The sequence below is a fragment of the Vanessa tameamea genome, chromosome 31 (genome assembly GCF_037043105.1).
Source record: "Vanessa tameamea isolate UH-Manoa-2023 chromosome 31, ilVanTame1 primary haplotype, whole genome shotgun sequence".
NCBI lineage: Eukaryota > Metazoa > Arthropoda > Insecta > Lepidoptera > Nymphalidae > Vanessa > Vanessa tameamea.
This window is the reverse complement of record NC_087339.1, coordinates 913,940-936,170: the sequence shown is the minus strand read 5'-3', so window position 1 is coordinate 936,170 and position 22,231 is coordinate 913,940. Positions and strand designations below refer to the sequence as shown.

General features: G+C 33.3%; 2 protein-coding genes across 2 annotated transcripts in view; one reads left to right on the top strand and one right to left on the bottom strand.

The window, feature by feature from the left end:
* Window positions 1–22,231, bottom strand: part of LOC113392148 (zinc finger protein 175-like) — a 479,450-nt gene that overhangs the window by 186,851 nt on the left and 270,368 nt on the right. The window lies entirely within an intron of this gene.
* The window catches only part of LOC113392151 (uncharacterized protein), a 118,988-nt gene continuing 112,753 nt past the window's right edge, over window positions 15,997–22,231 (top strand). Inside the window, exon 1 of the mRNA XM_064220042.1 lies at window positions 15,997–16,023. The gene's annotated coding sequence lies outside the window, so the exon portion shown is untranslated. The remainder of the gene's footprint in view (window positions 16,024–22,231) is intronic.

Here is a 22,231-nt window from a genome sequence, read left to right as displayed (position 1 = left end):
AATTTTATTTCATACTAGCGACCCGATCCGGCTTCGCACGTATGCATTGCTGATACTAAATATACTACGGAATGTCATACAACGTTCACAGCTTTTTTGTCATTAGACAATACAAACCGCTGACATCACATTAGAAACATCTAAAATGATCAGTGTTTCTCTACTATATTATACACGTATTATAAAAACAAATCTTCCTCTTGAATCACTCTATCTAATAAAAAAAACCGCATCAAAATCTGTTGCGTAGTTTTAAGGATCTAAGCATATATAGGGACAGTCAGATATATCGTCGTTGGCGATATTCTTGTACATGCTGTTACCTCCAGTTATGGATGATGCATTTAAGCAATTACTAAACTCGATAATATTATATTTTATATGTACTTCTGTTGAAGTTATATATTAAATAAATAATTCATCAAACTCGACTTTGCTTGAATTAACTTTAATCTTGATTTAGTAATCGATCGTCAAATAATTCTAAAAAGAGTTTAGGGAGAAGAATTCCTCAATATTATGCTGTTTTCTTCATAAGTCGAGATATTGTAAATGATTACGTGAACAATAACACGAAATAACAAAATAAAATAACATAACGCTTGTAATGTTTTAATTTGGTAGGGTATAATGTTATGCTGCGAAATTTGAAAGTGGCCGATCATTGATTATTTGCTTTGAGAGCAATGCCACTTAAATTGACTGCGTGCACACTTTGTCGAATTTTATTTGGATATCAGGTCGTATTTTTTCATACGTCATTATATATTTACTCATTAACTTAAAGTTCAAGTTGATACAGTATCTTAAATAATTTTATAAATACGAAAGTCAGTATGTTTATTGACGTCAGTATGTTTATTAAACGGACGATACTCGGATGATACTTGCTTCTACGGTTCCGTAGAAGCAAGTATCAATGTTTATGTTTATGAAATTCAATTTTTTATTTTTATATTTGAGTTGATTGAATGAAAGGTAAATTGCGGTTTATGATTTATGACGTATTAAAAAAAAATACTTACCAGATTTCGTTCAAACCAATTTTCGGTGGAAGTTTGCACGATAATATGGTACATCATATATTTTTTTTAGTTTTATCATTCTCTTCATTACGAAGTTACAGGTGGGGGGGGGGGACACACATTTTACCTCTTTGGAAGTGTCTCTCGCGCAAACTATTCAGTTAAGAAAAAAAGTGATATTAGAAACCTCGATACCATTTTTGAAGACCTATTCATAGAAAACCCACACGTATGGGTTTGATGAAAAAAATTTTTTTGAGTTTCAGTTCTAAGTATGGGGAACCCCCAAAATTTATTGTTGTTTTTTCTATTTTCGTGTGAAAATCTTAATGCGGTTCACAGAATACATCTACGTATCAACTTGCAACAGTATAGTTCTTATAGTTTCGGAAAAGTTAATGTGACATACGGACGGACAGACAGACAGACATGACGAATCTAAAAGGGTTCCGTTTTTGCCATTTGGCTACGGAACCCTAATAAAAATAGTAGCAATATCCGATTTTGAGAAAATACTAATATTCCTATTTACATCTTTAATTAAGTATATACATCTATTAGGGGTTAAAACAACAAAGGGGTCAGGATCGAACCTGCGACTTTTTACATTGCTTAGCAGTCCGTAGCCATTGTGTTTTTAAGTCTTTTTACGAGTATGTACCTACATGATACTTACTTAAACGATCATCATGAAACTTTGGATACATGTTTTCAGGGGTATTCCACCAACCCGCATTGGAGCAGCGTAGTGGAATATGCTCCAAACCAATCAGTAAGTTAGTGTAATGTTTCTATATTGAATAAAGGATATTTGTTTCAATGATATAGATAGGTAGACGAGCAAATGGGCGATTTGATGGTAAGTGGTCACTACCGCCCATAGACAAAGGGCTGTAAGAAATATTAACCACTCTTTGGTTATTATTTCTTCTTTCCAATGGTTAAAATTTCTAAGGGCGCCAAGTTGCTTGTCCGGTAAAAAATGTTATAAAAAAAAATTAAACTTTAAAAGTTTACACTTTGATCCAATATAAACAAAAAAGTATCTCCAAAAAATAATTAAAAAAAATATTCTTCATAATACTTTTATTAACCTTGCGTTTAATTTCAACGGACGAAGCTACCGTAATGAATTTACCCCTACAAAATGGGAGTGAAATTTATCCGGTCCTTTCTCGGCTTCTCAAACTTCTAATAGCAAAAGTTTTCATATAATAGACTTTGAGAAGTAACCCGAACGATTCTAGGCACCAGCTGGGTTTTCGAGAAATAATGACAAGATACCTATAATGGGTCAAGTTGTATCCATTGACGCGTGTCATGCGTGCAAGGCTCACATTTCTTTTAAGATAACCGTAGGTGGAATGTCGGATGAGCCACCTAATATTCCACTGCCCATAAATATTGGTGCTGTATGGAATTTTAACCATTTCTTATTGTTCCAATACGCCATATTGTTTTAATTTTTTCTCGCTTTATTAAAACTCATTACGCGTTTTGATTGAAGTGGGACTCGTCTATGTACAGGACACCGAAATAGCCACTGAAGCCAGCGACACCCTCCGTCTTTTCGGCGAAAGCCGTGGGTTAGCTTTCGCATGCTACCGTGACGCCTTGATGGTCGGTTCGGTACGGGCATCCAATTCAGAGGGGGGAACCGATACGCCACCAACCTTGACTGTTAAGTTTAACCTTGAATGTGATGTCCTTTGTCTAACTGACTCTTTAAGCCGGAACACAACATTACTAAGTATTATTGCCTAGGGATGTTTGGCGATAGAATATCTGATGAGTACCCACTCACACCCAGAAGTGTTACCACCGAGTAAAAGTTTGTTTTAAAAAATATTAAACACTATTTAAATTTATGTATTTTAGGGACGACCATAAGAGCTTTAATAATGCTTACTTGGAATTGAATTTGTGGCCTTAAATGTGACCTTAAATCGGATTCTTAACTTAAGGGTGTAAGTTCAAACCCGGACATGCTTAACTGTATTTTAAAGTGCTCAATTTGTGTTTACACATATACTTGCGCTTGGTGACGGAAAACATCAAAAATAAACCCTGTATGTCTTACTGTAGGTACTTGATGTTTGGACTTCGTGCAAATCCGTTATCACCAACTCAACTCCCCCTCCCATATCCCAAGGTGGAGCACTGGCTAATAAGGATTGACAGTATGTGTTGGACAAAGTGGCAAAGTGACTTTAGTAAATAGTTGCAAATAAAAAAAAATGCCAGCGCGATTCAGATTTGACGCAATCCGAATCAGCGCCATCTATTGCCACCCATTTGAAACGCCGGATAAATATAATTTTAACTCTGTATACCTTTACAAACAGTAATCCCCAGTTGAATAGCTATTGATACATTTAAATTTTATTTCTCGGTCAATCTTTACATAGGTTTCGCATACAAGCCTTCGGTTAACATGAATAATATATAAACTGTTTTGACTTTAAGTCATATGCTAATCCGAAACGTTCGTTAAACTTTGACGTGTAGTTCATTCTATCGTGAAACAATTTCGTGGTAACTGTTTTATACACTATTAAATGAGTTTGACGTTTGACGTTTCAAAGTCAAAGTAAAAAAGGCATTTGCAGCAGGTTTCCTCACGATGTTTTCCTTCACCGCCGAGCACGAGATGAATTATAAACACATATTAAGCACATGAAAATTCAGTGGTGCCTGCCTGGGTTTGAACCCAAAATCATCGGTTATGATGCACGTGTTCGATTTTTTATATAGACTTAATACATTATGTCAGGATATTTTAAGAATAATTTTCTATTTCTTTATTATTTTATTATATTTTAAGGTTATAAGACAATAAAAGATTATATATGAAACACAAATATTTATTTATTCATTATAATAGCTGTAGTAATCATAATATTGTATCAATTAATAATTACAATAAAACCTTAATCAAAATCAAAATCAAAATATACTTTATTCAAGTAGGCTTTTACAAGCACTTTTGAATCGTCATTTAACAAACTATTTAAAGTAAAGCTACCACCGGTTCGGAATGTAGATTCTACCGAGAAGAACCGGCAAGAATTTCAGTAGTTACTCTTTTTCAATATCTAAAAATACAGTCATGTATTTTTAGATATTGTTATTTTAGATATATATTTATTTTATTATTAGTATATATTTTAGATATATTTTTAGATATCGTTATTATTAGAATTGTATTTAACTAAATACAATTATACTAACTTTGTATATATAATACTAACTTTGTATATATTGATAATTGCAAAAACACAATTCATATATTCATCAATAATTTAACAAGTAATAACAATTATACTATATCACAAAATTATATCGTACCTTAAATGTTAGCACCTTGCTGCTCCAAGAAGAGTAAACTGTAAAGTAAAAGTGTTCTGTACTGAGCTTCCATCACTCATATAAGCCTCACTACAAATCACGTGACTCACAATATTGAACAGAAAAGTCAAAGTACCCTCTTATTTAATATCAATGTTATCAACACAATTCAAAAATAACATAAATTAAAATATTATTATTACAGAATTGATTAAAACATACAATACATAGTGTAAGCCTTGTTTGTAATCGTCTAATTATTTATTTATTTCTTACTTAATCTGACACACGCGTTCTAACCACTGGACCGTATCGGCTCTTTAACTACTACCCACTCACTCATGATGATGTCGTCCAGACCGATTTCAGCTACAGCAGCCAATCTCAAGCGAGACCATATAACTACGCAGGACATGTTATAGTGCACTAATTTATATTACACAATATTAGTTTCTGCTCCAAACTGGAATGGAATACAAGCGTCAAAATGGTGATCACATACCATCAGTGTCCCATTTGCCTGTCCCTTTATTAATACAATGGTACTGTTACCATAACATCATGGTATTACTTTGATAATAAAATAGCGAAGTATTTTACATTTCCAAATTAATAAATTGAATGTTTAATTAAAACATATATTGTTAGACAAAGCGTGGTCTGTAAATGAAGCGAGTGCCCTCAGGCTGTTCCAAGTAAAAATATAGCATTATACGTTACGTTGTAAATGAAATTATGGATAACAAATATATATTTATGCTACTAATATGCCCCGACTTCGTACAGATGAAAGAAGTATTTATTTTGTTAAAAAGTGTTGACCCTGTCGCAGTTACACCGAGTCCTGTCTAACTTGTACGGGCATCCACTAAGATACACACAAAAATATCATAGAAATCAGTCGAACAGTTTTTCTTCAGGGCTGATATATTTCCGAGCCGATGCTAGTTTTTCCAATCTATGTTTTTGATCACAATAAGCATTAAGTGTGTCCAAAATATATAGACATATTCCACGCATAATGCATAAAACATAAATATTCAAGGTCATTGGTAATTCGACGTATTCCGGTAGTCATTATATTTCGGTTGCTTTGAAATAAGTTTCTAATTGTTATACATTTTTGGAGAGCTAAGAAAACGGTGATGTTTTTAAATAATCTGTAGGACAGGTTTCATAACGTTTATTTTTGTTTTTAAGGCATTTTTGTGGAAACATATTGAAACAATATCGTTTTCCGCATCGCATTTTTAAATTTGGACCTAAAATTATTGTTTTATTATTGATAAATAACCAGCGTTTAGTCGTTTTTATAAATGTAAAGAATAAAATTAGATTTAAATTATATAAAATATATTTAAATATGTTAGATAAAATATATTTTTGAAGTTTGAATATTTTGAAAAAAACTAAAGAACGTGATAACTCAAAAATGGTTTACTTTTGCATCACGCATATGGGGGTAAAATTATCGCAAATAGTCACCCCTATCCCCTCCTAACGGGAATATGTTGAATTACCAATAACCCTGTATAAAAAACAATGGTGCTTGCATGGGCTTGAACCATTTCTTTACAGTTATGAGTCACTACGCATGGAAGAATCAGGGCGGCCCCTAGCCAGATGGACCGATGACCTGAAGAAACCAACGAACCAGGAGCTTTGGCACCATTTTAAAAGAGGCTTTTGTCCAGCAGTTGGTTGAAATTGGCTAAAAAGGAAATGATGATGAATGTTGAAGATCAACTTGTTATAATCCTTAAGCTATGTCAGTTTGTATTTTGAGGAACATCAATAATAAAAATAATCTGTCTTAATACGTATATTACCTTTCCTGCTACCGCTTTCCAACCAATGAACTTTACAAGAAAACTGATACACTATCTATAGCACAATTATACAAATACAAAACATGCATACTTATAAGAAAAATTCTCTCAGGATCTATACACACACAAACTACTTTTAAGACTAAATCACATAAATACTATACACGAAATATACATAAATTACAAATACCTAAGTCTAGAACTAAACATTATGGTAACAAAACTATACAATTTGAGGGAGCGCTAATGTACAATAATCTACCGAAGGAAATATTTAACGAAAAATCTTTTTTGAAATTTAAGGCTAATTTAAAAACATACTGTCAAACTTTATAATTATATTTGAATGTTTGTATAAATAAGGTCACCATTAACTCTATATATGTTTATTATTATGTTACTAGTTTAAGTTTCCTATGTAAGTGAACTTTGTTCTTAATGGGAAATAAATCATCTCTCTCTAATCTCAATCTCAATCTCATATTATAAATGGGTAAGTAAATCTTTCCACTACGCGTTCATGTTTAAACCACTGAATTGATTGTAATGAAATTTGATACGAAGCAAGTTTGAACCCCTAACTTACATTATTACACTTTGAGGGGGTGACGGACTATTGGATTGGGCATATGGGATTGTTTACAAGTTCTTGAAGCGTTCTCGTCACAATTATTTCCACGTGGACGAAGCCATAGGTTCAACTAGTAAACCATACAATTTAAATATATGCATTCACAGTTAGTCTTAGGTTCACCCCCGCGCACCCTAGCCAACTTAAACAGACGTTATTTCTTCAAAAACATTTAAAATAAAAACCCGTAATCGCTGATGTTTACAAAACACTGCGCAATAAATACTTTAGTGAAGAGTAAATATCTTAAAGATAAATTATTTTCTTCCTAGTCGTTTACTCATTACTGAGGGTCGTGACCACCATGCGTGTGGCTCTCCTGTACACTTCGCACCACCTTCCTCCAGGCATTCCTATTCTGTGCCATTCGTAAAACTTCATGGTTTGTCTACGTTGCGTCGGTGGTATTTGATCAACAGTAGCCCATTTTCTACCAGCAGCCTGTTGATACACTGACTTGTAGCGGGTCGCCAATTTCACACCAGGGGGCCCGGACCCACCCAGGCGCCGGGTGTCAGCCGGGTGGCTCAACAAACAATTCCTTGTAGTGCTGCGATGCTTGGTAGTTTTCTTGAGATAAAATTAGTAACGGTAGTGTCTCATTCCTTTCCATCGCAGTTTTTTTGAGTTCTCACGGCTACTGACACCGCTCTTTGATTAAGGGTGTCAGGTTATTTACTGCCTCCCGATGCTCGGCGTTGTTGCTCGTTTAGCACCCCCCGGAGGACACGTGTGGGGTAGTAAAAGGTAGCTCCCACGGACGCGAGCAACTCACCATCCAAATAATAGTAGATCCTGATAAAACATACGAAAAATATTTTGTGCGCACACGAATTAGTAATTATATCGAATGATGCGGTCATGTTTACTAGAGAGTCCGAAACTAAATCTTTAATGATTAATGTATTACATTGAAATATAATTATATTTTTCAACAAATTTAAGGAAATTCTGGATTACAATTTTAATGACGATCCATAAATCTGCTGGTTGCGGGCTGCACAAGACCGGTCGTTGTGGCGATCTTTGGGGGAGGCCTATGTCCAGCAGTGGACGTCCTTCGGCTGAGTGATAATGATGATGATCCATAATAGAGGTGAACCGAATGTGGAGTAACTGGTTGAATATCATCCAAGCCAGATGAATCCAGAATCTCACGAAGATCAATAGCACTAAGACTACTGAACAAAGACACGTTCCAATACAATGAAGAAATCGTCGTCGTAAACTTCAATGCTCTAAGTCATCGATTTGTAATCCAAAATATTAGATATCGATACTGCCTGGTAATAAAAAAAAAACATTTACAACAACAGCTACATTAAAATAATAAATATCAAACTATAGATGAGATACGAAAGGCTCTAAAAGTACGTGTATTAAATACATTAATAACATTATAAAATATATATTCTAGTTCGTGCAACATCTAATATGTATTGGTCAAGAAGCCTTCTCGTAGAACATTGAATAATCTGTGTTGGACTAGGGAGAACCCTGCCCTGCCCTACCTACCCTGAAAACTGCATTCTTGTATTAATAGGCCATATTAAATTTAAAGCTCACGTTAAAACACATTGATAAATAATACATACTAGTCAATTAAAGATAAAAAACGTGGACTTAATATTTATTGATTTCTAGGCAGTTAGAACGCGTGCATCTTAACCGATGATTTCGGGTTCAAACCCAGGCAAGCACCACTGAATTTTCATGTGCTCAATTTGTGTTTATAATTGATCTCGTGCTCGGCGGCGAAGGAAAACATCGTGAGGAAACCTGCATGTGTCTAATTTCAACGAAATTCTGCCACATGTGTTTTCCACCAACCCGCATTGGAGCAGCGTGGTGGAATATGCTCCAAACCTTCTCCTCAAAGAGAGAGGAGGCCTTAGCCCAGCAGTGGGAAATTTACAGGCTGCTAATGTAATGTAAGGCAGGATATTTAAAAAAATAATTGTACTTTACTAACATGCTCTGTATTTAAAATGATAGAAAGAGTGACTATTGAGTATCTTGTCGGGTCTTCTCGGCAGCTTGCACTTTCCGAACCGAGGGTATCTTTACATTTAATTCAAAATTGTAACATGACGATTCAAAAGTGCTTTTATTAGCCTTGAATAAAGAATATTTTGATTGAATTTTGATTTGGATATCATATCGTACGATATCGTAGCATATCGTAGTATATCGTAGCATATCGTAGCACATCGTAGCATATTATTTCAAATATATTGAAATAGCTAAATTAAAATATGATAATGGTTATACAATACGCTCTACGCTCGGCCGCGTATTCATATGAAATATCTTTTGTTTTATCAGTTTTAATAACATTATGACAATTGGATGTTAGTATTCAAATGACTAGCGATTCAAATTAGTGAATTAAATAATGAATTATGTTTTTTAAAGAGTTGATTTTAAGTATCTCTTAGAATGAAATTAAATAATAAAAACTTTAAAAAATGGCATCAAAATAATACTGTGAGTGAGTTAAAGTGAGTTGGACAACATCACATACATTACTCTGACCCCAATGTAAGTAGCTAAAGCACTTGTGTTATGGAAAATCAGAAGTAACGACGGAACCACAAACACCCAGACCCAAGACAACATTGAAAACGAATGAACTTTTTTTTACATCGAATCGGCCGGGAATACTGATATCATAACAAAAAAACCGATAAGGATTATTACTATAATTGTCGTCGCGGTTCCCATTTTTTTTTTGTAAATATAGAATACGCTGTCTTCGAATTTTCTGTTTCAATTTTAGAGTTTTTCAAATCTTTCACACACAGTTTTCGTATATCGGTAATAGTTTTGGCAGAGTTCGTTTCGAAAGCGTCCAGACCGACAATTTTCTCTCCGACTACGTCGACATTATGAACGACTAGTAAATGTACATTAAGGCGTATGTTCATAAACTTTCTTTAAGAAACAAATTCAAAGAAATTAGAACATTGACAGTCACTTCTCAATATATATTTGATAATATGGTTGATGGTTTTCATGGGTACGCCACTCCGGGTTCGATTCCCGGCCGAGTCGATGTAGAAAAAGTTCATTAGTTTTCTATGTTGTCTTGGGTCTGGGTGTTTGTGGTACCGTCGTTACTTCTGATTTTCCATAACACAAGTGCTTTAGCTACTTACATTGGGATCAGAGTAATGTATGTGATGTTGTCGAATATTTATTTAAAATTTATTATTTAATATTATTATGATATACGTTTGTAAAAAATATATTTTACTGCGAACAAGCATACGTTAGTAATTAATGTTATTTGACTACACACGTTCACAACACGATCCAAGAAAAGGCTCAAAACAATACAATTACAAATAAAAAAAAATTTAAGCAACGTTTGTTTGTGATAATCATCATCCTCCTGCCCTTATCCCAATTTTACTTGGGGTCGGCGCCATGTCTTCTTCTTCCATACTTCTCTGTCGGACGTCATCTCACAAGTAACATTCTTTCTAACCATATCGTCTTTCACACAATCCATCCATCGTTTCTTGGGATTGCCCCCAGGTCTTTACAAGAAGAAATATGAAAATTGCGTTGTAAATTCAACTGTTGAGAAAAAGATATCTGAGATCTTCTCGCCGGTTGTTCTTCAGTTCCAGGTTTGATAACCATCGAGTGAGTGTAATGCTTCTAGATTGGTTTTTGAATTTGACGTGCATTACATTGTATAAAACAAAGTCGCTTACCGCTGTCTGTCCATGTGTATGCTTAGATCTTTAAAACCACACAACGGATTTTGATGCAGTGTTTTGTAATAGATAGATTTATTCAAGGGGAAGGTTTATATGTATAATACATGCACAATATAGTAGAGAAACACTGATAATTTTAGAGGTTTCTGAAGTGATGTCGTAAATAAAGACAATTTTTTTGCGCTTACATTGCAAACGCTGGCTCAACCCTACGAGATAGATCAAAATAATGTACTACAGTATTGTACACCTTAAAAGGGTCTTCAAAAAAGTCCTTACTAGTATATGTCTATTTCTTAGGGATAAACCACGATAACCATTTTTTTTCGTTTACTTTTTACGAGAAATAATGGTTTATTTTCAAAGCGTAATTTTAAGCAATACAACATTAATCCTTATCCAATTAAGTACCTTAAATACATTGTGCATTTAATATAAATCAATATTTATTTATTTATTTATTCATAGGTACACAAACAGAATACAATCAGAACATACATTAAAGTTATGGAATTACACAATTTTGAGCTAGATTACATTCCTAAGCATGTGTACACGGCATGCTCGTATCAATTATATATCAATGCAGTCTGGTACTATTTTGTGTAATAATCAAAAATTAATAAATTACAGCAATGAATTATCTAAATAACATTGAATATTCATTACTGTTAAACTAATAACAATACATCCATTTGAATTATGAGACTAAGATAATAAATTAAATCAAGTAATCATAAAATAATACAATTATCGAAAGAGAAATGATTAAAAGAGGATTTATATGCATAAATTCAGAAATATCTGTCAATAAATTATTAAGTATCTCCAGTCGATCATTGAATCGTAGATATAATATTCCTTACAATGTTTTTAAATTTCGGGAAATTGGGATTGATTATGTCTAATATGTCACTGTGTTTTAAAAGTAAATCGTTGTAAGTACGACAAAATCTAACAATTGGTTTATAATATGATGTATTATTACTGTGAACACTGAGTACGAAACTATTCAAGTGTGCACGACGATATCTAAATTTTATATTAAAATTAATATATGATAACAAGGCAGAAGAATCTATTTTAGAGTGAATTATTTTGTGTAAAGTGTAGAGATCATTACACATACGTCTTTGTTTAAGTGTAAGCATGTTAAAACAACAAGTGATTCTGTCGTCATACAGCTTTAACTCCCAATATGGCCCTTTACATATCATTTAAATTAATATTTTCGAAGATATTGCAGATTTAAAACGTAGAGACATAGCGGTTTGTACTGTCTAATGACTGAAAAACTGTGAACGTTGTAAAAGATTCTGTCGTAAATTTAGTATCGGCATTTCACCTGTGCGAAGCCGGGGCGGATCGCTAGTAAACTATAAAGTATATAATATCAAACGTATCAGTAGTTTTTTATTTATTTAAGCGATGTAGGCAGACTGATCAATGGTCCACCTACTGAAATTGGTTGGACGGCAAATCCGACACGACCAAAAAGAGATCAGGCGTGGGACTAAAGGCTCTGCGTGCTTCAGGACTGCCATATATCTAGACCAACAAGGCCTGGCTCAAGTAAACCGTGAAACTGAAAAATACACAAAAACTTCCTCCATCTAATATTAGTATCATAAATATATCAAATTGTATGTTTGTCATGCCATCACGCCCTGTCGTGAACGCAACGGAATTCACATAGAGGTTTGGTCAATGAATTCTTTCTTTGTTCGAAGTCCGTAGCGATGGTAGCGCCATCTCTAATAAATCTATACACAACAGTTCTCATAGGAAGCTACGACTCTTTTTACTATGATATATTGCTTTTTAAAATAATACATTGCAAAATAAATTTAACTTGAAAATAATGTCGAAATTTTGCAACGAAACTCGGAGCTTTAAGCTTCTTGTACTTTGCAAAAGCTTAGTTAGAAAATAGCGCAACTGTTTATTTATTAGTTAATATAGTTTCTTAGTTTATAAGACGAGAAAACCCATTGTTTTCAAAGGAAACTGATTTATAACTATTCTCTGAAAAAATAAATTATAAATAAAATTCGAGCCCATAAAAATCTCATCCTCAGTCTTTTATCTTTTCTACAAATATAAATAACATTTAACAGCTGAAAGTATCCTAAACAAAAAAGAACTTTCCAGATCGGTTTATAAATGACCTTGTACTGGTACCAAAAAAAAAAATACACCCGAATTGAAAAAAGGTTCTTTATTTTAAAGTCAGTTAAACAATTACCACATGCGTAACAAACCGCATTGCAGCAGCGTAGAAGAACAAGCTTCTGAGCTTTTTCCCTAAAAGAGATAGGTGAGAGAGATGGCCTTAACAACAACAGTCATTCCAAAGCCAGTACCCCTAACAATATATCAAAAAAAAAATACAGGATGTTACTTTGGTTTTTTCTAATACGACTTACACGCCATCTATTAAAATTCATTGACACTACGTTCGTGTTAAGAGTTTTCATAATCAAAAGACACGACCTAGGATTTACAAATACTATTTTTCATTGACGTATGATGCCCTGGCGTAGCTACAATAAAATTATCTATGATGATGAGGAGGAAAGTCTCAGTCAGCCTGACTAGGGCGAACAGGAAGGATCCACAACTGTTCCTGTCATAAATCAAAGTTGGTTCAACAGCGTGGCCGTGAAAATATAACCATCTGAGAGTAACTTTAAAATTTATATTATTATCATTGATTAGCATCGTTAATTTACTATATTACTATTAAATAAACCTATTTACCTTTTTATCATCAAATAAAAATATGTAGAGATGCTACGAGAACGCTACGATATGCTACGCTTGCATATAGCTTTGGTATAACAGTAAGAAAAATATATAAAGATGTAGTGAATTATTTTTATATAAATTGTAGTTAGCTCGAATATATTTTATCCTTTGTAACGCGTCCAACGAATTTTGAGTCATCATTACATTCCATTTTTAAAGTTATCACACTTTTTATGAAAGTATTTTATAGTTATAACCGTTTGAGTAAACTACGGTAAGTAGTCAGTGGAAAGATTTGCAGTTATTAAATGATTTTTTTATATTGCATTAAGCTTGATATAACCTTTACTCACCCCCTGCTATAATTTTTAAAGTGGTACCATAAACAAATCTTACCACAAATCTCTTTCAATGACAATTAAGCGTCAATAAAATAAAAAAATTGTATTTTTATTTTATTTGTTACTCATCAATTACTTTTGTATGTCCAAACTATAGGTATAATAAATCGCATCAAAATCAGTCCAGCCTACATTTATCTGAACCAGAGACGCGCTTTTAGAGCATGTTATGCAGTAATCAGTGCGTGAAACACTATTTCTCAAAGTTTATAATATTTTTTCCATAAAAATTATTTAATTAAGATAAAAATTAAATTCAGTTAATAAACATATCGTATATCGAAATTTACAAAACGGTTTTCAAAAATGGCGTCTGTTTTAATTTTATATACAAGTGATTTGTAACATATTATACAAAACTTTAAACGAAATCTTTTGATGCTTTTTTCTGGTGTAGAGATATTTTATAAACTCATCGCAGAACACGAGCGTGACATGTTAGAAAGTTCTAAGCGACATTGACAATTATAATTATAAAATGAATAGGACACACGTATCAAAATAGCGTATCACAGTAAGTTACTTGTCATCATTTCACGAATGAGACATTCCTATTCCTAGAAAATCGAACTGCTCTTTCTAAAATTTTGTTAATATAGAATACAGTTTGTTATATGTTTTTGTTTTCATTGTACGATACTATTTTTAATACATAAATTAACATATACAAATAATTAATTACGTAGCACTAACCTGACTGTGTAGCACTTGTGCATCGTAGCGTATTCTCATGTATAAAGTTATTTAAATAAACTTAGGACGTGATTAAAGTAAATTTTAAAGTCCAATGAAACGTTACTGTTTAAAACGTTGTATGAGACTGCACCTGACGAAAGTTTTGCATTTGTTGTATGTAGAGTTTCTTTGTTACATTGTTTTTTTAAATTAAAATAATGGTATTTGTAATCATCATGATTTTGTAGATTTTAAATAAAAAAAAACTCGCTTAAATTTCAAACAGGATTAGTTAAGTGTTATTCTTCTATAATGAAGTATGTAATTTTGCATTTGAATTTATTATTGAATAAAGCGTGATATAAAAATCTAAGAGCTGAACGTTAGTTCTCTAATGAATCGGATTACCATTTTATATGATTGACATAAACGAAGGATTGAACTCCGTTACGTTAATAAATATATACGTGTGAATATATATATATATATATATAGCGTATAAAATTGTGTGTGATTTATTTTTTATTATATATATATATATAAATATTTATATTTACTTGGTGGTATGGCTTTGTGCAAGCCCGTCTGAGTAGGTACTACCCCTACCTACCCTACTTTGTATTGTTGTGTTCCGGTTTGAAGGGTGAGTGAGCCAGTGTAACTACAGGCACAAGGGACATAACATTTTAGTTCCCGAGGTTGGTGGCGCATTGGTGATGTAAGGAATGGCTAATATTTCTTACAGTGCCATTGTCTATGGGTAGAGACCACTTACCATGAGGTGACCTATTTGCTCGTCCGCCTACCGATATCATAAAAAAAACTTATTCATTGACAAGTAGTTTTCGATCGTGGGTTTGATCGCGTTTTTTTTTGGTTCTATGTTTCTCCTTGGGATTCAAGCTTGCTTCGTACCAAATCGCATCAAAGTCGGTTCAGTGATTTGGACGTGAAAATGTTATATAATGAAAACAGACGGGCAGAGTTACTTTCGAATTTATAATATTAGTAGTATTGTTAACATAGATATACATAGTTTTAGTGTTAATTATAGATATTATTTTCGTAGAAAAATAATTCACTATTTCATCTCAGCGTTGCGAGAGTATATTTATATATAACGACGTTTTAAATTAAAAATAAATAACGTAACATTATTTAAATACTACAACAGTCTCCCATACTAAATTTTAGTAGACACAAAATTGCATGACTATGTAAAAACTACTTTATAGGTATTTTAGTATATATCACATACGATCAATTAAGAAGCATGAGAGATCTGACTTCATTATGACGTTTATTAATTTGATACTTAAGATATTTCATAAAAACTGTTATAACCCAACCCTAATTAGTGGTTCTCAAACTACATCCCCTCTGAGGCATAAATTACTTGGAGCAAAATATTGATTACGCAAAAAAAACGTGTTATAAAATTTACTAATGTTGGGAATCATTGAGCTTTTGCGAAGCCAAAATTCATTCCTCTAGCGACTGGCTCAGTGTTAGACAAGGACGGTATATATATGCGTTAGAGTGAGACGAAGAGATACAGAGAGCTACGCCCAATCAATGAATACAACCTTACTGAAGCCTGCAGAGTCGTTAGTGTGTCGCGTACTCTCAACGGAGACGGTGTGTTCGACCGTTCCAAATTAAAAAAAAAAAACATCCCCTATAATATAAAAGAATATTTATCGATTGCAAAATAATTGAATAATAAATATTAAATAAATAATAATAACATAAACAAAGAACGCAATAGTGGCCATTATAACTCGTATCGTGAAAATAAATTGAATTTTCGTGTTATTTCTTTTGTTAATATATAACATATATATATTTCCATATAATATGTGTTAAATGTTATAACTACATGTGTTTTAATAATATATATGATATGCATCGCGTAATTATTGCGTTTTATTGCGTTCATGGGTAACGCAGAATTTCTTTGTTCTATACGCTCGCCTCGCCGTGTTCCATGCTAAAAGGTAGTATATACAATTTGTTCTATCAGCCATTTTGACGTGTTAACTGTACGTACCACAGCATTATATTTTGCGAATGTCATTTAAATTATTTGCAGAACATAATGCCTTTGAAGTCGAATTAGTAATCCTTTGTTTGTGATGTATTTAACGTGAAATAGTTGATAAGTTTATACGATGTCGTCTATTTATTTCAGCTGAATATACTCTGGGAATGTATGAGATTCTTTTATGTTCAGACTTAGATTCTCACCGACCATACAATTGTAGCTGCAATGGTGGGTGTGAACTCGACTATGGTGTAACATTATTATTATATTTTTTTATTTCTAATGCTTATTATTTAAGTTGATAATAACACAACGATAATTAAAAAAAATATGTATATCTTTTGTTTTTCATTATTTGTATTGTGAGATATACAATATAATTATATATTAATATAAAACGGATCAAAAGAGTAACTAATAAGTTAATTACCGATTTAATTTTTGCTAGAATCTATCATCTGAACCAGTGATATTCTTCATTTAATTTGTATTTCAAAATGAAGATTATATATATATATATATATAATAAATATAAAAATTGACACATAGACAATATATAACTATATTTTAGTTTGTTGTTTTATTAAAATTTGTAGGCGGACAGCGGACCTGTAGACATTGGCGCCGTAAGATATTCAAACCATACCTTACACCGCCAATGCGCCACCTTTAAAACTGAGATGTGATGTCCCTTGTGCCTGTAGTTACACTGTCTCACCCATCGAAATACAACAGTGAAAAGTATTGCTGCTTTGCGGTAGAATAAAACAAATGTTCTTTTTTTAAAAAAAAGAGTTATTTAACATTCACAAACTGTATTGGTTACTCTGTAAGTGCAAAGGCTTTGTGCAAACCTGCCTTAGTACTATACACTCAACACATATTATACTGCGTAATAGTAATACTTTGTATTGTTGTGTTCCGATTCGAGTGAGCCAGTGTAACTACAGGTACAAACGACGTAACACCGTTGTCCCCAAATGGCGCATTGGCGGTGTAAGATGGTTAATGTTAATTAGTGTCAGTGTGACCCAATTGCCAGGCAGTCTACCTATTTGAAAGAAAAAAATATTGTATTTTGTATTTATTTTTTATGTATTTATCTTTGCCCAGCGAAATCAACTATTATAGTAAACTTATAACTTGAACACTATAGTAGCTGTTTTTGTTAACCACATTGATATGTGTTAAGGCTTTGTGCCTCTCTTGGTAGGTACCGCCCATTCATCATATTTTATATCACCAAACTACAATACTTAGTATTATTGTGTTTCGGTATTAAGTGTATTTAACTCACATGACTGTATTTTTAGATGCTGAGTTTTTTGCCGGTTCCTCTCGGTAGAATCTACATTCCGAACCGGTTGTAGCTGTACTTTAAATAGTTTGTTAAATGACGGTTCAAAAGTGCTTGTAAAAGCTTACTTGAATAAAGTATATTTTGATTTGATTTGTGAGTTAATCAGTATAAGGGACATATCAACTTGGATTCCAAGATGGCGCAATGGCGATATTTAATGTTTCTAACAGCGTCAATATCTAAAGACTATTCTGCTCATCAGGTAGCTTATTAGACCGTCGGCCTACATTTAAATAAAAAAAAAAAAAAACGTCCAAAGGTACCCTGTACTTAAATTGACATGACAAATACATTATTAAAAAGAATACACGTCAAAAACTTTGATTAATAAGGCATATTACTCAGAAGATTATACAGGTGATAAAAACGCGTGGACTTAATATTCGTTGATTTCTAAGCGGGATATATATGTATACAAATTAAATTGACATAATCTGTAATCAAAATGGTGGAAAAGATTAATAATAACAATAATAATTTATTGGTGCAAAAGTAAATATAATCAGCCTGTAAATTTCCCACTGCTGGTCTAAGGCCTCCTCTCCCGTTGAGGAGAAGGTATGGAGCATATTCCACCACGCTGCTCCAATGCGGGTTGGGTGGAATACACACGTGGCAGAATTTCGTTGAAAGTAGACACATGCAGGTTTCCTCTAGGCCATCTTTGATGGCCCAGTGGTTAGAACGCGTGCATCTTAACCGATGATTTCGGGTTCAAACCCAGGCAGGCACCACTGAATTTTCATATGCTTAATTTGTGTTTATAATTCATCTCGTGTTCGGCGGTGAAGGAAAACATCGTGAGGAAACCTCCATGTGTCTAATTTCAACGAAATTCTGCCACATGTGTATTCCACCAACCCGCATTGGAGCAGCGTGGTGGAATATGCTCCATACCTTCTCCTCAAAGGGAGAGGAGGCCTTAGACCAGCAGTGGGAAATTTACAGGCTGTTTATGTTATGTTTATATGTTAAAAGTAAATATTACAAAGGAAGCTTATATATATGAGTTTACAAAATAAGGATGACTATTGTTAAATATTTCTATTAGAATTAAGTACTGAGCTTCTTGACAGTTCTTCTCGTATCTACTTACCGAACTATAAATTCAACACCGCAATGTAAAATATATTTGAAGACCTACTTGAATCAGGCATACTTTGATTTTTATTCTTAAACTGCAGACTGTTAAAGGTTGAAATCTCGAATGGGGAAATTAAAAAAAAAATACTGGGTTTTCCTGTTAAAAATTCTCAGTTCCATGCAACCCTTCTTTCCGAGTAGCTATTAATTTAATATATATTACAAAAGGGCTATGTTTTTTTGATAACATCAAATTGATATGTATGCCTCAAGGGTTGAATGTCAACGAAAAATTATACTGTCAAAAGAAAATTAGTTTCGTTGTTACGTATTCGTAATTTAAAATTAAAAAAAGTACTTTCGTAGTTTTGTTTAGTTTATAAATTATTGACATAAGCTTTTTTTAATCTAACGATAAAAAAAGTTAATTTTTTTTCTACAGCTTGATTTATTGCTTGAGATTTGGTTACATGTTGATAAATAAAAAACACAGCTAAACCATTACATAGGAGCGTGATGAGGTTCAGTTTGCCCAGCAGTGGGATATTTTTAAATAATAAATAAATATTGGACAACATCACATACATTACTCTGATCCCAATGTAAGCAGCTAAAGCACTTGTGTTATGGAAAATCAGAAGTAACGACGGTACCACAAACACCCAGACACAAGACAACATAGAAAATTAATGAAATTTTTCTACATCGACTCGGCCGGGAATCGAACCCGAGACCTCAGAGTAGCGTACCCATGAAAACCGGTGTACACACTACTTGACCACGGAGGTCGTCAATATTAATTGATTAAAGTGTTAATATTTCAAAAAAATATTTCATAGTAGCGCTGTACTTGCTGGTAGGGTCGTGCAAGCCCGTCTGGGTAGGTACCGCCAACTCATTATATTGTTGTGTCAGTTTGAAGGATGAGTGACCCAGTGTAACTATAGGTACAGAGGACATAATAACGTGGTTCGCAAAGTTGATAGCCCATTGGAATTGTAAGGAACGATTAAAATTTCACATCAGATAGAGTGATTAAATAAAAATCTATAAAATTATATTTATTTACGTTAAAACCAGTAAACAGTGGAAAATTAAATACCCGACTGAATTATAAATTAACATTGTTTTTTAATTACTGGCTCACTCAGCACTCGTCCTATTATAAACGATTTGCTCGTAGCGTGTAGCTAACATTGTACGGTTCTTTGTGCCTGGCTGTATTAAAATACACTGGCTCAACCATTGTACCTACAAGAATGAGCTCTTAATTTAAATGAATTTAATAAACAATTAAATACAATATATAATATATATAAGTAATTTTATAGACAGAAAAATTTATAAAAATAAGGTCACGTTTGATTTTATTTTTGAATTGGCGAATGTGCCATCTTATGGTAAATGGTCACCACCGTTCATAGATACTGGCGCTAGAAATATTAATCATTACTCACATCACCAATGCGCCACCAACCTTGGGAACCAATGTTATGCTCTTAACTCGAACACGTGGTGAGCGGTACCACCGAGTAGAAACTTGATTATATTTGTAACTATGATCCCCATTTAGAAGCTAATTAGGTCAGAATTGTTTAATAAAACGCTATTAAATCTAAAAGAACAATGAATCTCAATAATACCCTCGTATTAAGTATTCTCATCAAATACAAAAGGAACATGTTATTAATCATTCACTCGCATAAAAATGGGTCGTTCGTTCATTGATTATAGTGTGGTTTTGAGGGATGCGGTTTGGATATCGCTCATTATTTAGCTGGTAGCGTGAAGAGAGAGGAGCTGCGATGTCCCGAGTGGCTAGAACGTGTGCATCACTGATAATTGTGGGTTCAAACGCAAGCAAGCACCACTGAATTTTCATGTGCTTAATTTGTGTATAAAATTCATTTTGTGTCGGCTGATGGATTTCCGTGAGGAAACCTGCATGTGTCTAATTTCAACGAAATTCTGCCGATTGTATATCCACCAACCCGTATTTAAGCAGCGTTTTGGTATATGCTCAAAACCTTCTCCTCAAAGGGAGAGAAGGCTTTAGCCCGGCAGTGGAAAACTTACAGGTTACAATGTTACTGCGTGAAGAATCGAAGCCTTCAATCACTGTCATCCGATTTCATTATCACAGTGTTACACAAACCGAGCTTAATCCTGGTAAAACCACAAAATATTTGAGTAGTTTCGGGGATTAGCGTCTTGTACAGACGGACAGCCAAAATTATAAAGTTCTTTTACGCGGCTTACAGTAAAGTGAAAGTGAACTGGCAGAAACCGTCACGTATGGAAAACCCGTTATTCCCCCTCCAGACTTCTACCTCTCTGTCACTCTCTAACTTGAGAGAGAGAGACAGAGGTATCTCTCTCTCAAGTTAGATTTTCAATAACAATTTTGCTGTTGCCATTGAATTATTCTCGAACGTTGTTAATATGAAATATATTATTGTGTCTGTAATTCAGTCCATGATATTTATTAAAAAAGAACTACATTCAAGCCCTCCTTTGAAACGAATCTCTTTTACGACGCTTACAGTAGAGTAAACTGGAAAATATCGTCAAGTAATGAAATACAAGTCCTACCTACCCCAGGTATATTTTCCTCTTTCTCTCTACCTCTTTCTTTTATTTAAGCTTATTTTTTGTGTGTTAATTCATACGGAATTTTACTAAAAACTTGGACATTTTCATTTCACTATTCTCAAACGTTGTTAATTTTATTAAAACATAAAATTATTATAATTGGATGAATTTATTAAACAGACACGGTTTTATAAGTAACTAGCGACCCGCCCCGGTTTCGCACGGTTGCAATACTGATACTAAATACACTACAGAATGTTCACAGTTCACAGTTTTTCAGTCATTAGACAATACGAATCGCTATGTCCCTGCGTTTTAAGTCTGTAATATCTTCGAAAACATTCATTTAAATGACATGCTCTAAAGGGTCATTTTGATCTATATTAAATGCACATGTATTTAAGGTACTTAATTGGATTAGGATTAATGCTGTAGTACTTAAAATTGCTTCGAAAATAAGCCATTATCTCTTGTAAAAAGTAAAAGTTAAAAAATGGTTGTTGTGGGCTATCCCTATGAGATAGACGTGTACATTATTTTGATCTATCTCGTAGGGTTCAGCCAGCGTTTGTAGTATAAGTGCAAAAAATGTGTTTGTTTACGACATCCTCTACTATATTGTGCATGTATTATACATATAAACATTCCTTTTAAATCAATCTATCTATTAAAAAAAACGAATCAAAATCCGTTGTGTAATTTTAAAGATCTAAGCAAACGTGGGGACAGACAGCGGTAAGCGACTTTGTTTTATACTATGTAATGAA